The following is a 16,107-nucleotide window of genomic DNA, read 5'->3' as shown; positions in this document are numbered from 1 at the left end:
ACACACACACACAGCGGAGAGCACACACACACACAGCGGAGAGCGCACACACACACACACACAGTGGAGAGCACACACACACACACACACACACACACACAGACAGCAGAGAGCACACAGTGGAGAGCGCAAACACACAGCGGAGAGTGCGCACACACAGCAGAGAGCACACACAGCAGAGAGCACACACACACACAGCGGAGAGCACACACACACACACACAGCAGAGAGCACACACACAGCGGAGAGCACACACACAGCGGAGAGCACACACACACACACACACAGCGGAGAGCACACACACACACACACAGCGGAGAGCACACACACACACACACAGCGGAGAGCACACACACACACAGTGGAGACCACACACACACACACAGTGGAGAGCACACACACACAGTGGAGAGCACACACACACAGTGGAGAGCACACACACACAACGGAGAGCACACACACACACACAGCAGAGAGCACACACACACAGCGGAGAGCACACACACACACACAGCAGAGAGCACACACAGCGGAGAGCGCGCACACACAGCAGAGAGCACACACAGCGGAGAGCACACACACACACACACAGTGGAGAGCACACACACACACAGTGGAGAGCACACACACACACACACACAGCGGAGAGCACAAACACAGCAGAGAGCACACACACAGTAGAGAGCACACACACAGCGGCGAGCACACACACAGCAGAGAGCACACACACACACACACACACACAGCGGAGAGGACATACACACACACAGCAAAGAGCACACACACACAGCAAAGAGCACACACACACACACACAGCAGAGAGTGTCACAGGTCGGGGTGAGCGCCAGCGGGCCGCCCACCCCTAAACTGGAGCACCGCCGCGAGGAGCAGACCGTGGAACACATGAGGCATGCGCATGCGTCGCGTCTGAACGCGTTGTTGTCTTTGGAGCTCCATCGATTGATTTATAATTCTTGATTTCTCTTTAAACTCACTTACAACGAACATTTTCTATTTTTCCTCACCTCATAGTTACAACGCGGACTGTTGAGCAGACGCGTCTCAAGCCTAGTGATCCAACGCTGGATACTCTTACAGGTTACGTCCGTGGATCACGGCTGAACGCGTCTTCTCCGCACAAACATTTTTTTTTTCGCCTATCGTGCGTCTACTCTACACCTGTACCACTAAAAAGACAGATTATATCCAAGACTTAAGCCATAAATTAGTATTAATATTGATAGCATCACTGGTAGCGTCGTTGCTAACTTAACTTACTGTCCATCTGCTAAAATGGCGAATATATCAGATGTAAGTAGTCTACCTTTTGGTGCAGGTGAGGACACATTTGAGCTACACGCGTTGCAGTCTGAGCTGGAAGCTGTTGAGAAACAGATCCACGACCTTTTAGTGAGAAAAGCCGAGCTGATAGACCGGCGGTTAGCTCTTGAAACATCACGCGCCGATGCACACAAATCAGTGATCAACGTTACTAACCCGCTGACTCCGACCTCGTCTACTCCGTGCGTTACTCAGCATTGGTCACGAGCGTCGAGGCCGCGATCAGCTATGGTCTCGTTTACGCCGGCTCCAACATGCCACCACGAAGCCTGGATATTTCCGCAGCGGAAGACGCGAGTCAGGTCTAGACCAAGAAAACTCTCTCCGACCCTCCCGGTTTTCGAGATATCCACACAAAACCGCTTCTCCCCTCTTCGCGAAACAGAACGCGATGCTGTGATCATCGGTGATTCCATCGTTCGACACGTACAAGCTACGTTACATAAAAGTAAGGTGCATAGTCATTGCTTTCCTGGTGCTCGTGTTTCTGAAATCTCTGCTCACGTTCCCGAGATTCTGAACGAGCGCGTCGGAACTGTGGTCCTGCACGCGGGAGGGGCCGACATCAGGCTGCGACAGACAGAGGTTCTGAAGAAAGACAGGAATCTGATCGATACGGTACGCAGCACATCGCCTGATATAATGATCATTGTGTCAGGACCGCTTCCCACGTACCAACTAGGTCATGAAAAGTTTAGTAGATTATTCGCGCTAAATGAATGGTTAATGTCATGGTGCAATGAGCAGAAACTGCTCTTTGTAAATAATTGGAATCTGTTTTGGGAGCGTCCTAGGCTTTACCGTGCTGATGGCTTACACCCAAGCAGATTCGGATCGGATCTTCTGTCAGATAACATCTCCAAAATGTTAAATACCTTTTGACTAGTAACCAAAAGTCCAAATCATAGTCTCTGCTGCACCAAATTAACTGATATAAATAGTGTAGAACATTGCATAGAAACTGTGTCTATTCCTTGTTTAGTGAGATCAAATAATAAATCTACTGCAGGATCTAGAAAAAATCTAATTGTTATTAAACCAGAAAATGTTGCTATTAGTAATCAAAAACAATTTCTAAAGCTAGGTCTTCTAAACATTAGATCACTCACACCTAAGGCAGTTATTGTAAATTAAATAGTCACAGATAATAGCTTCGATGTACTTTGCCTTACTGAAACTTGGCTTAAACCTAATGATTATTTCGGTCTAAATGAGTCTACTCCAGCAGGATACTCCTATAAGCACGAACCCCGTCTGATTGGTCGTGGCGGCGGTGTTGCAGCGGTCTATAGAGATATTCTCAATGTTACTCAGAAAACGGGTTATAAGTTTATTTCGTTTGAAATACTTGTACTAAATGTTACGCTCTTAGATGTTAGAAAAAAATTCACGCTGCTCTCAGGGCAGGAGTACTCAATAGATTCAAATTGACTTCAACATGCACTAACTGTGATAAGCACAATATAACTGTGTCTTTAGTGCTGTTTTGAGGGCATTATAAATGTATTTTAGCTTAAAGATCAGTAAAAGAAAGTAATTTTATTTGTTTACATTGGTACCACGTTACAATAAGGTTTCATTAATGTCCCTTGCACCAAGTTTACTCCACAAAAGAAATAGTCCAGGAAATATTTTAAAATGAGGATGAAACTGAAGCTTTCAGGTGAAATACATTTTACGTTTTGTTTTTTTATGACTATCAGCTTACATTGAAACCAACATCTTTATGTAATTCATTTGCAGGAAGACCTACAGATCTGGAGAATTTAAGGAGGAACTGACAGACATTTGACCAGGCGACCCGTAGCGTTGGGCCTGGTTTAACAGGAAGCCCATTCAAGTTCAATGACACCCGTCTAAAAGAAAAATAATAAAGCAATTAAAAACCTCTAAGAATAATGATATGAGCTAGTTAAAAGTACAACAGTTTAATGATAGGCTACATCTTTGCTCTGCATTTTTTTGTGATATGTTTCTGTTTTATACATTTAATTCACTGGAAATGTTTTGTAATACTATAAAAAAGGAAAGTCATAATTATGCTTGAATTGGTTATTTTGCACAATTGGACCAAAAGACAGTTCAATAAAAATATAATTAGTAAACTAGTTATTTACAATCAATTTTTGTTCAGTCATTAAATGAAATCAAAATTCCATACTTTTGTAAGGATGGATTTCCTACAGGGGTTCAGGCTGCTAGACTGACGAATGACTAAAGAAACGTTATCAGTAAGATGGTGGAAAACTGTAGATTTCTTGTCCATTACCACCCACTGCTACTTATATCAACAACGGAAATAAGTTTTTACAAGTAGTTACAAGTTGTAACAACAGCTAAATATGTGGCAGATTGCTGCTAGAGTGACGATATTGTTTTGCAATAGGTAGCACTTCAAAGTCAATAACTAATCAAAACTAGTTAGCACATTATATGTAATTGAAAGGGTCTAATGACACTATATATGGTTACACTTAAAGTTACAAAATAGATGTGATGATAAAAACTTATCCCATCCCAAAATACCATTAATTGTACCCCCCATATATGTAAAGTGTTTCCTGAGAGATATAAAGAGAGGGAGAGAGTGTAGAAAGAGACAAATAGAGCCAGAGAATAAAAGGGATAGAGAAACTGTTATAATCTTTGATGCCTTCCTTGACCATGTGTCTGTAACCCAAATGTGAGACGTTCAAATCGACTAATCAGATAATTACAATTTCCCCCATTGTAAAAGGTGTGACAATTCGTAGACCCCCGAAGTACACACATTTTGACCTACAGGCCTTGAGCACTATCAGCACCTCTGCCTTTAGGAATTCCAAATGGTACCCTGGGGTAAGAAAGGGGAATTGAAACAGTAAAAGAAAATGTTTTTGTTCATTTTCAAATATCTTTAATTATTTTCAATCTTACACTTTTCCACACAGACTTAAAATTGCAATCCACTCTCTAGATTTTTCTAACCATATTAAACATTAATGATTCATAAAACATTACATTTTTGGTATACAGTACAATCAGTACAAAAGTTTTATGGAAGTGATAAGCACTAACAGGATGAGAATAAACCTAAAATGCTTTATAACCTGTGTGGTTTGATGTTGCATGAGTTAAATGGTAGTCTGATCCTTTATCTGTTGCTGGTAGAGGGGTAAATGCACATTAATTTAATGACATTCAAAAGAGACTCGCTTATGATAAAGACAAACAATCTCTAAATGATCACTAAACTTTTGCCATGAATTCAATCGGCTTTTGCTAAATGTATTTTTAGAAAATCTTAATTTTATATTTTGGAAAACAGAATAGTGGGAAAAGTATGGAAAAAAAATATTTTTCCATACTTGGAAATTACTCAAATCAAATGCCAAACTTTTCCAAATTGCCTAGGAACCCTGAAATTAAGTGTCTTTGTTTCTCTGCAATACTCAGTGGAAAATTAAGTATTTGAACATAGATCCACATTTTGCAATCACATTTATGCATCACAAAGTCAACACTGAGATTGTGTGCTTGTATCAGGTGGAACCAAACGCTCTCCATCTTTGCATCCAGGCCTTAATCATAGACTGGGTAGCATCAGGCATCTTCAGTGTTGGCTCCTTTTATTCATCCAGTTTCTGCCAGCTCATTCAGGTGACTGAAGAATGAGATACAAGAACAAGTTAAGGTAACACTTTACTTGAAGGGGTGTGCATAAGACTGACATGACACATGTCATGAATATGAAGGAGGTTTTATGCATGTTTATGACAAATGTCATTAAGTGTCATTCGCTCAATTATGACATTTTTAATGCAAATATGACATTGTGTGAGATGTCTTTGTTATGGCAACTTGACTTTACTAAGACAACAAAACCTGTCATAAATATGTCATAAACATGACACAGCAGATTAATTATCAAACTTAAGAAACCACTTCGCTTTATGGGTTAACATTTCATGTGGTTGGTTTTGACATTGGCTGTCATGAAGCCATTATAACATTTTAATGACAAATTAAATTTGTACCACTGTAGTTGAGGTCAAGAAAAACATTCATGACACAGTTATAATGGCCTCATGACAGCCAATGTCAAAACCAACCACCTGACAGTTTAATGAAATGTTAACCCATAAAGCTAAGTGGTTTCTTAAGTTTAATAGTTAATCTGCTATGTCATGTTTATGACAATTTATGTTGTCTTGGTAATGTCAAGTTGTCATGACAAAGACACTGACAGTCTTGACTGTATTGGTTTATGTCAAGTTGTCATAACAAAGACATCTCAAACAATGTCATATTTGCATTAAAAATGTCATAATTGAGCGAATGACACTTAATGACAGTTGTCATAAACATGCATAAGACCTCCTTCATTTATGACCTCTGCCATGTCATGATTATGAAGGTGTCATGTCAGTCTTATGCACACCCCTTCAAGTAAAGTGTTACCCAAGTTGATAATAGACCAAAAAGAAATGGTCTACTTATGTAACAACAAAATGATTCAAAATAATCAAATATACCCTTAAAAATGTGTAGGGCTATAGATTTACTAGACTAATACCAGCAAAAATATAAATAGAAAAAAAAGAGTATTTTGTACTGTAGCCTATATTTTGGTATTGTGGGACAACTTTGCTTTAGTTTTACAAAAGTGATGCCCTAAAGAATGCCCTGGGAGCTGACAGCAATTTTTACTGAATATTTTTATGAGTGATGTTTTTTTTTTTTTTTTTTTTTTAAGAATTAACAATGATTAGTTATAGAGCAAAAATATAATTATTCTAGAACTGAGCTTAGTGTATCAAATTATTAGAGCACATAGTATCAATACTACTGTATATTCCTGCAATACAGGAATATTACAGGACTTCATTTCTAGGAAAATGCAAAGCAATTAGAATCTCTTAAGTACTCCTTCCCTGACAGCTAGGAGTATTGCACTAAAAGAACAGCGATTTGAATCTATTGAGTACTCCTGCCCTGAGAGCAGCGTGCAATACACTAAAATAACAGCGATTTGAATCTATTGAGTACTCCTGCCCTGAGAGCAGCGCGTAATACACTAAAATAACAGCGATTTGAATCTATTGAGTACTCCTGCCCTGAGAGCAGCGCGTAATACAATAAAATAACAGCGATTTGAATCTATTGAGTACTCCTGCCCTGAGAGCAGCGCGTAATACACTAAAATAAAAGTGATTTGAATCTATTGAGTACTCCTGCCCTGAGAGCAGCGCGTAATACACTAAAATAAAAGGGATTTGAATCTATTGAGTACTCCTGCCCTGAGAGCAGCGCGTAATACACTAAAATAACAGCGATTTGAATCTATTGAGTACTCCTGCCCTGAGAGCAGCGCGTAATACACTAAAATAAAAGTGATTTGAATCTATTGAGTACTCCTGCCCTGAGAGCAGCGCGTAATACACTAAAATAAAAGGGATTTGAATCTATTGAGTACTCCTGCCCTGAGAGCAGCGCGTAATACACTAAAAATAACAGCGATTTGAATCTATTGAGTTCTCCTGCCCTGAGAGCAGCGCGTAATACACTAAAATAACAGCGATTTGAATCTATTGAGTACTCCTGCCCTGAGAGCAGCGCGTAATACAGTAAAAAATAACAGCGATTTGAATCTATTGAGTACTCCTGCCCTGAGAGCAGCGCGTAATACACTAAAATAAAAGTGATTTGAATCTATTGAGTACTCCTGCCCTGAGAGCAGCGCGTAATACACTAAAATAACAGCGATTTGAATCTATTGAGTACTCCTGCCCTGAGAGAAGCACGTAATACACTAAAATAACAGCGATTTGAATCTATTGAGTACTCCTGCCCTGAGAGCAGCGCGTAATACACTAAAAATAACAGCGATTTGAATCTATTGAGTACTCCTGCCCTGAGAGCAGTGCGTAATACACTAAAATAACAGTGATTTGAATCTATTGAGTACTCCTGCCCTGAGAGAAGCACGTAATACACTAAAATAACAGCGATTTGAATCTATTGAGTACTCCTGCCCTGAGAGCAGCGCGTAATACACTAAAAATAACAGCGATTTGAATCTATTGAGTACTCCTGCCCTGAGAGCAGTGCGTAATACACTAAAATAACAGTGATTTGAATCTATTGAGTACTCCTGCCCTGAGAGCAGCACGTAATACACTAAAAATAACAGCGATTTGAATCTATTGAGTTCTCCTGCCCTGAGAGCAGTGCGTAATACACTAAAATAAAAGGGATTTGAATCTATTGAGTACTCCTGCCCTGAGACCAGTGCGTAATACACCAAAAAAAACAGCGATTTGAATCTATTGAGTACTCCTGCCCTGAGAGCAGTGCGTAATACACTAAAATAACAGTGATTTGAATCTATTGAGTACTCCTGCCCTGAGAGCAGCGCGTAATACACCAAAAATAACAGCGATTTCTATCTATTGAGTACTCCTGCCCTGAGAGCAGCGCGTAATACACTAAAATAAAAGGGATTTGAATCTATTGAGTTCTCCTGCCCTGAGAGCAGCGTGTAATACACTAAAAATAACAGCGATTTGAATCTATTAAGTACTCCTGCCCTGAGAGCAGCGCGTAATACACTAAAATAACAGCGATTTGAATCTATTGAGTACTCCTGCCCTGAGAGCAGCGCGTAATACACTAAAAATAACAGCGATTTGAATCTATTGAGTACTCCTGCCCTGAGAGCAGCCCGTAATACACTAAAATAACAGCGATTTGAATCTATTGAGTACTCCTGCCCTGAGAGCAGCGCGTAATACACTAAAAATAACAGCAATTTGAATATATTGAGTACTCCTGCCCTGAGAGCAGCGCGTAATACACTAAAATAAAAGTGATTTGAATCTATTGAGTACTCCTGCCCTGAGAGCAGCGCGTAATACACTAAAATAACAGCAGTTTGAATCTATTGAGTACTCCTGCCCTGAGAGCAGCGCGTAATACACTAAAATAAAAGTGATTTGAATCTATTGAGTACTCCTGCCCTGAGAGCAGCGCGTAATACACTAAAATAAAAGTGATTTGAATCTATTGAGTACTCCTGCCCTGAGAGCAGCGCGTAATACACTAAAATAAAAGTGATTTGAATCTATTGAGTACTCCTGCCCTGAGAGCAGCGCGTAATACACTAAAATAACAGCAGTTTGAATCTATTGAGTACTCCTGCCCTGAGAGCAGCGCGTAATACACTAAAATAAAAGCGAATTAATCTATTGAGTACTCCTGCCCTGAGAGCAGCGCGTAATACACTAAAATAACTGTGATTTGAATCTATTGAGTACTCCTGCCCTGAGAGCAGCGTGTAATACACTAAAATAAAAGTGATTTGAATCTATTGAGTAGTCCTGCCCTGAGAGCAGCGCGTAATACACTAAAATAAAAGTGATTTGAATCTATTGAGTACTCCTGCCCTGAGAGCAGCGCGTAATACACTAAAATAACAGCAATTTGAATCTATTGAGTATTCCTGCCCTGAGAGCAGCGTGTAATACACTAAAATAACAGCAATTTGAATCTATACTCCTGCCCTGAGAGCTCGTAATACACTAAAAATAACAGCAATTTGAATCTATCCAGTACTCCTGCCCTGAGAGCAGCGCGATCGCGGGAGATGTATCATTTTGACCGTTGAAATATCGCGGAAAATTTGAACGAGTTCTGTTCTGGCATATCAATTTAACAGACAGCGAGGTAGCATTGGAAAAGCATGTTTTACACCAGTTACCCCATAAGCAGCTTTGTTTTGGTCGACTGATGAAACAGTCAAATCAAAATGCATACAATTCGATATTTAGACGATGATTAGTTCTGTGCATTTTTAAATGTTCGCTTATTATCTTAGTAAACGTTAGAGGATGTTGAATTGTAACACAATATAGTTGTAAATTCACTTACCTTGCAATAAATGCGTTCTCCCACGAACATATCTTTTATTCCGACTATTCCTCAAGAAATCCCTCCGCAGCGCATCTCAAATTCAAACGTCTAAACCCCGCCCTTGCTTCAGTTTCATTGGTTGAAGCTGTAAACCAATCATTTTCCTTTCTGCCCTCAGAACATGTTTGAGTAAGTAAAACGTACTCGGTTACTAACGTAACCTCGGTTCTCTCTAGAAGAGGGAACGAGTACTGCGTCTTAGCTAAGACGCTGCGGGAAAAGTCTCTTTTCACGAAATACTGAAGCAAAAAATTATCCTTAATTTTGTAATATTGTAAAGCGCATTTGCAGCAGCATACAGCCATAGGCGAGACGGCTCGCTCGCTCATTGGCTGCTCTGCGGCAACTGCATAAGCCTATCGAGCGAGGGCTGATGCAACATCAGACCAATGAGGGCGCTTCGCGCCCTCCTTGCCACTTCCCGCCGAAACGGGCGTGGCCTAGCCTTATAAAGGTAGCTCGAAAAGGCTGACTCACTTGATTTATTTCATCGCCGAAGCGAACCAGAGTGAATCGTACGCACGGCGGGGAACGCAGTACTCGTTCCCTCTTCTAGAGAGAACCGAGGTTACGTTAGTAACCGAGTACGTTCTCTTACGAGAGTTCTCTCGTACTGCGTCTTAGCTAAGACGCTGCGGGAACCCAATGTAAAACGCCGTGCGTGCAGGGATGAAACACCAATAAACCTGGAAGCGAAGCCCAGGATTTACAGTGCACAATCACTAGAGGGACTCACAGAGAGTCCTAGAACAGGAGGGGGAACCCTCCGTCCCCATATATAGCAGCGTCCGCAGACGCGATAATATGACATCACATAGTCAAGGCAAGAGCCTGACTAATGTGGGAATGTGGGTCTTACGCAATACTGCCCATATGACAGTCGGCAGCGCGCTGCGCTTGCAATCTCAGTGTTCCAATCAGACTACTGATTCAGCTACACCGACAACAGCTTAGCCTGTAAGGCGGGAACCTCTAGGTTATAAAACCTGATAAATGTAGACGGCGAGGCCCAACCTGCCGCCATACATATATCCTGTAAGGATATCCCACTAGACCAGGCCCACGACGAGGCAACGCCTCTCGTGGAGTGCGCTCTGACACCCAGTGGGCACTGAAGACCCCTGGAAGTGTAAGCTAACGCTATGGCGTCAACTATCCATCTGGATAGGCTTTGTTTCGAAACAGCCATTCCCTTGGAACGTCCACTGAACGAGACAAACAGCTGCTCAGTCTGTCTGAAGACAGCAGAGCGAGACACATAAGCTCTTAAAGCCCTAACAGGGCAAAGAGAACTTAAGTCTCCTTCCTCTTCCGACACCGGCAGGGCAGACAGGGAAATAACCTGAGCCTGAAACGGTGTGTTGAGGTTTGAGTATGACTCCTGAGTCATTAGGCCCAAACTCCAAGCACGTCGGGCTCACCGAGAGCGCGTGCAGGTCACCTATGCGCTTCACTGAAGCGAGAGCCAGCAAGAACACTGTCTTAAATGACAGATGTTTGAGGCTAATCGTCTGGATGGGCTCGAAAGGGGAACCTTTCATGGCCTCCAAAACCGTAGAGAGGTCCCATACAGGGACTGAGGGAGGTCTGGGAGGATTCAGCCTCCTAGCTCCCCTGAAGAAGCGGATGACCAAATCGTTCCTTCCTATTGACTGACCATGCGTTGTTTCAGAGAACGCTGCGATAGCCGGCACATAAACTTTGAGCGTGGAGGGGGCTCTGCCCTTATCCAACAGCTCCTGTAGGAAGGAGAGAACCTCCGTCACCTCACAATCGAGGGGTGAACATCCCCGAGCTGTGCACCAGCTGGAGAATACCGACCACTTTGAAGCATAGAGCCGTCGAGTCGACGGAGCTCTAGCCTGAGTGATAGTATTTAGCACTCCCACTGAGAGATCAGCGGGTAACCGTTGAGCGCCCACACGTGGAGGGACCACAACTCTGGTCGAGGGTGCCAAATCGAGCCCCTGGCCTGCGAGAGGGGGTCCCTCCTCAACGGCACTGGCCACGGGGCAGTGTCTGCTAACTGCATCAAATCTGGAGACCATGGTTGGTTCTTCCAAAGTGGTGCTACAAGCAGCACTGAGCATTTCGTTTCCCTCACCCGTTCTATCACCTGAGGAAGGAGGGAGACGGGGGGAAAAGCATAGAGCGGACAGCGAGGCCACCTTTGGGACAGCGCGCTTTCGTTCTTGGAAAAGAACACGGGGCAGTGAGCGTTTTCGTGGGACGCGAAGAGGTCCACTTCCGCTCTGCCAAATCTCTCCCACAGCAGCTGGACTGTTTGTGGGTGTAAAGACCATTCGCTCGTGGGAATGTTGTTTCTGGACAGTCTGTCTGGACCCAGATTCTGTAGCCCAGGCACATGAACTGCTCTCAGCGAGCGCAAGTTGTGCTGAGCCCAAACCAGGAGGCGTTCCGCCAACCTGTACAGGTCTCGGGATCTGAGACCGCCCTGGTGATTTATGTAGGACACCACAGACATGTTGTCCGAACGGACTAAGACGTGATGGTCCTTGATTCGGGGACGAAAGCGCGTCAGCGCGTTTTCCACTGCCAGCATTTCCAGACAGTTGATATGTTGGAGCTTTTCTCGTTCTGACCACAGGCCAAAGAACGGTCTGCCCTCGAGCAGCGCTCCCCATCCCGAGGTGGAGGCGTCCGTCGACACCACTTTCACTCTCGAGGAAGTCCCCAGGCTTACACCTGATTGGTACCAGTCGTTCGCTGTCCAAGGTTTTAGAGCTGTAACACAGCTCTGATTGACCTTGAGACGCAGCCGACCGGATACCCACGCTCTGCACGGTACCCGCGCTTTCAGCCAGAACTGCAAGGGGCGCATGCGGAGCAGGCCCAACTGAAGAACTGGTGATGCTGAGGCCATGAGACCTAGCATCTTCTGAAATTCCCTGAGCGGGAAGGTCGCGCCACAGCGGAGAGAGCTCGCTGTGCGCTGAATGTCCAGCGCGCGCTGTGGCAACAGCCGCGCCATCATAGACTGTGAGTCCAGAACTATACCCAAAAACGGGATCGTTTGACTGGGGTTCAGTTAACTCTTCGTCCAGTTGACTCTGAGACCAAGTTTCTCGAGGTGATCGAGTAAAATGGCCCTGTGCTCCACGAGCTCTGATCGTGATTGAGCCAGAATCAGCCAGTCGTCCAAATAGTTCAGCACTCGCATGCCTCTGAGTCTGAGAGGAGCGAGCGCTGCGTCCATGCACCTCGTAAATGTACGAGGCGCCAGGGACAGGCCGAACGGCAGGACTGTTATACTGGTATGTCTGGCCCTCGAAGGCGAATCTCAAGTATTGCCTGTGACATGACGCTATCTGTATTTGAAAATACGCATCCTTCAGATCTATTGACATGAACCAGCCTCCTCTGCGAATATGCGCGAGGATTTTCCTGGTTGTAAGCATTCTGAAACTGCGTTTCGCTAATGCTTCGTTCAGCTGTCTTAGATCCAGTATGGGTCTGAAACCCCCGTCTTTCTTGCCAGACAGTATCTGCTGTATAGCCCCCCTTCGCTTTGAGCTTGAGATACAGGCTCTATAGCCCCTTTGCTCATCAGTTTTGATATTTCGGCACGAAGTAGGTGTGCTACTTCTGAATTCACCGTAGTTTCGACGCGCGCTGTGAAGCGGGGAGGGCGTCGACAAAACTGTAGCGAGTAGCCTCTCTTATAATGTCTAGCACCCATTCCGAAACCTCTGGGCGACAGAGGTGCTTCGGGCGTGCTGTAACGTAGGCGTTATGCCTGTGACATTCGAGGCGGGGAGCGCGCTGATCACAGCGGGCAGAGCGCTCGTCCTCGACCCCACTACGGTGCTTAACCGAGAGAGGGAGGGCTGAGCGAGTCTCGTGGGACTCGTTGTCTGTGAGTAAGTGTGGGCGGGAAGCGGGCACATTTACTGCTTTTGACGCGCTGTCTGCCTGAGCAGAGCGAGCGTGCACAGGTTTCGTTTTACAGAAACCATGTGACACGTGTGACATAGTGTTTGTGGCACTGGGGAATGTGCACATTTACTATGTTGGGTGCGCGATCGACCTGAGTCGAATTTATGGGCGCAAGCCCCGTGTGAGGGGCTGTGCTTGTGTGTAGCGATGGGCGCTGGGCAGTGGGCATCAGCACTACATTTATAGCACCATCGGCCGTGGCCGGGACACCAGAAAATACATCCATATGGGATATTTCTGGGTAGCCGTAAAACGGCTTTTGTGTGCAGGCAAACAGGCACGGGTTGTACCACGTGGTCGTCGGCTGCAAAATACATATCTGCAGTCGCCTCTCAGGGCACTGGCAGAGCGATTTGTATTTGGCGGCATAAAAACTTTTTGCCGTCAGACCTGGGAATCGAACCCGGGTCACCTGCGCGAAAGATTTAGAATCTACCACTGGACCACAGTGGAAGACACATTGACTTTCAGTTAAACGCGAGTATTTGTTTGCAAGCATGCGGGTAGCATAACATGCAATATCGACATTTTCAGACGCACTCGACTTCGCCACGGTGTTTAACCGAGTGAGGGAGGGCTGGGCGAGTCCCGTAGGACATGTAATGTCTGTGAGTGAATGTGGGCTCGGAAGAGCGGACACATTTACTGCATTGAGCGCACTGTCTGCCTGAGCAGAGCGAATGCGGACAGGCTTCTTTTATAGAAAAACCATGAGGCATGCAAAAACATAGTGTTTGTGGGCACCCAATGGAATTTTTCTAGGTAGCCGTAGAACGGCTTTCGTGTGCAGACAAGCGGGCACGGGTTGTACCACGTGCTCGTCGGCTGCAAAAATTCACATCTGCAGTCGCCTTTCAGGGGACTGATAGAGCGAATTGTATGTGACGGCATAAGTTTTTCTGCCGTCGGACCTGGGAATCGAACCCGGGTCGACTGCGCGAAAGGCTATGAATCTACCACTGGACCACAGAGGAAGACACATAGGCTTTCAGTTACCGCGAGTATTAACCACACTAGCGTTTGTTGCAGGCATGTGTGTAGTACAACATGCAATACTGACATTTTCAGACGCCTGAAAAGTGTCAGAATGTGAGAAGAGTGGATATCGCCCGGTTTCAGCGGGGCTAAAACACTCCATTCTCTTTTCGCCAGTGACGCACGGGAACCGTAGAAACGGTGTTCGGTTGCAGGCAAGCGGGTACTACGCGCTTGCTGGCTGCAAAAATACACCTCTGCAGTCGCCCCCGGGGGACTGACAGAGCGGAGCATTGGCGGCATGAATATATGCCGCAAGACCGGGAAACGAACTCCGGTCTCCCATGCGTTAAAACCTATCATTCCACCACTGAGCCACAGGGGGATACAGGCTTTTGGTATGCGTTGAGCGTCAACATGTATTCTTCGGCGTTTGCTGGCAGGCGTGCGCTTGCTGCAAATGACATTTCCAGTCGCCGACAGGGAACTGGGAAATGTAAGAGAAAAGGGGCCAGTAACTACGAACACACTTTTCTCCTTTCGCCGGTGAATGACGCGCAGAGGCAGGGTAGTTTTTCTTGTAACGTAAAGAAAAACTAACCCCGACCGTCCGCTTCCAGGAGGAGCAGCCTCGGAGAAGGATGCCAGGTGAGTCCTCAGAGTCACCATAGGCAATCGGCTCGGAGTGAGGGCGGTCGCCGTCAGCGAGCGCGAGAGCTGCGAGATCCTCTAGGAAAGGGGGGCGAAACTCTTGAAAAAGACGCCCGGCTCTTTTAGTGTAAAATGTACATACATAATACACATTATACACAGAAAATATATAGAAGGATATAGGCGCCGGAATGCGCAGCAGATACGGCAGTGGAAGGCGGCGCTGGCCAGCGGCTTCAAGTGGCTCGTCCCGCTGAATTGCTTCTCAGACGACGCGTTGCTTCTCTCGTGATCCAACGATGCGTGAGCTTCGCTGAAGAGATGAAAAATCAAGTGAGTCAGCCTTTTCGAGCTACCTTTATAAGGCTAGGCCACGCCCGTTTCGGCGGGAAGTGGCAAGGAGGGCGCGAAGCGCCCTCATTGGTCTGATGTTGCATCAGCCCTCGCTCGATAGGCTTATGCAGTTGCCGCAGAGCAGCCAATGAGCGAGCGAGCCGTCTCGCCTATGGCTGTATGCTGCTGCAAATGCGCTTTACAATATTACAAAATTAAGGATAATTTTTTGCTTCAGTATTTCGTGAAAAGAGACTTTTCCCGCAGCGTCTTAGCTAAGACGCAGTACGAGAGAACTCTCGAAAGAGAACTCCCATCTGCCTCCGGCGTTCTTCATTACTGGCGATAGAGGCTAGACAGCAGAGGACCTGTTAACAGCTCTTAGCTTCTCCTTCGTTCACCGGCTCAATGATTCTCCATTCCTGGCGACAGAGACTGAACAGCAGAGGGTCAGTAACGCTCATAACTTCACATTCTCTCACCGGCTCAATGGTTCCTCCAGCTCTGAACATCAGAGGGTCAGTAACGCTCATAACTTCACATTCGCTCACCGGCTCAGTGATTCTTCATTCCTGGCGGCAGAGACTGAACAGCAGAGGATCAGTAACAGCTCTTAGCTTCTCATTCGCTCTCTGGCTCAATGATTCTTCATATTCACTCATCAATGACTAGGACAGTAAAAGGACAGTAAAGGACAATCCAATGCCGCTTCACAGAGGATTCATTCATTGGGCCACCAGTACACTCCACAATATACATTCCACACTTGTGCATGCACTGCAACCATATAACTCTTCACACGTGATCAAAATAACTTCAAGCAGTAGCGGTTTTAGGCACGGGCGAACCGGGCAATCGCCCGGGGCGGCATTTTTGGGGGGGGGGGCGGCACCGCCGGCA

Source organism: Abramis brama (genome assembly GCF_963993115.1).
Source record: "Abramis brama genome assembly, chromosome: 2".
NCBI lineage: Eukaryota > Metazoa > Chordata > Actinopteri > Cypriniformes > Leuciscidae > Abramis > Abramis brama.
Note: the sequence above shows the minus strand (reverse complement) of the source record.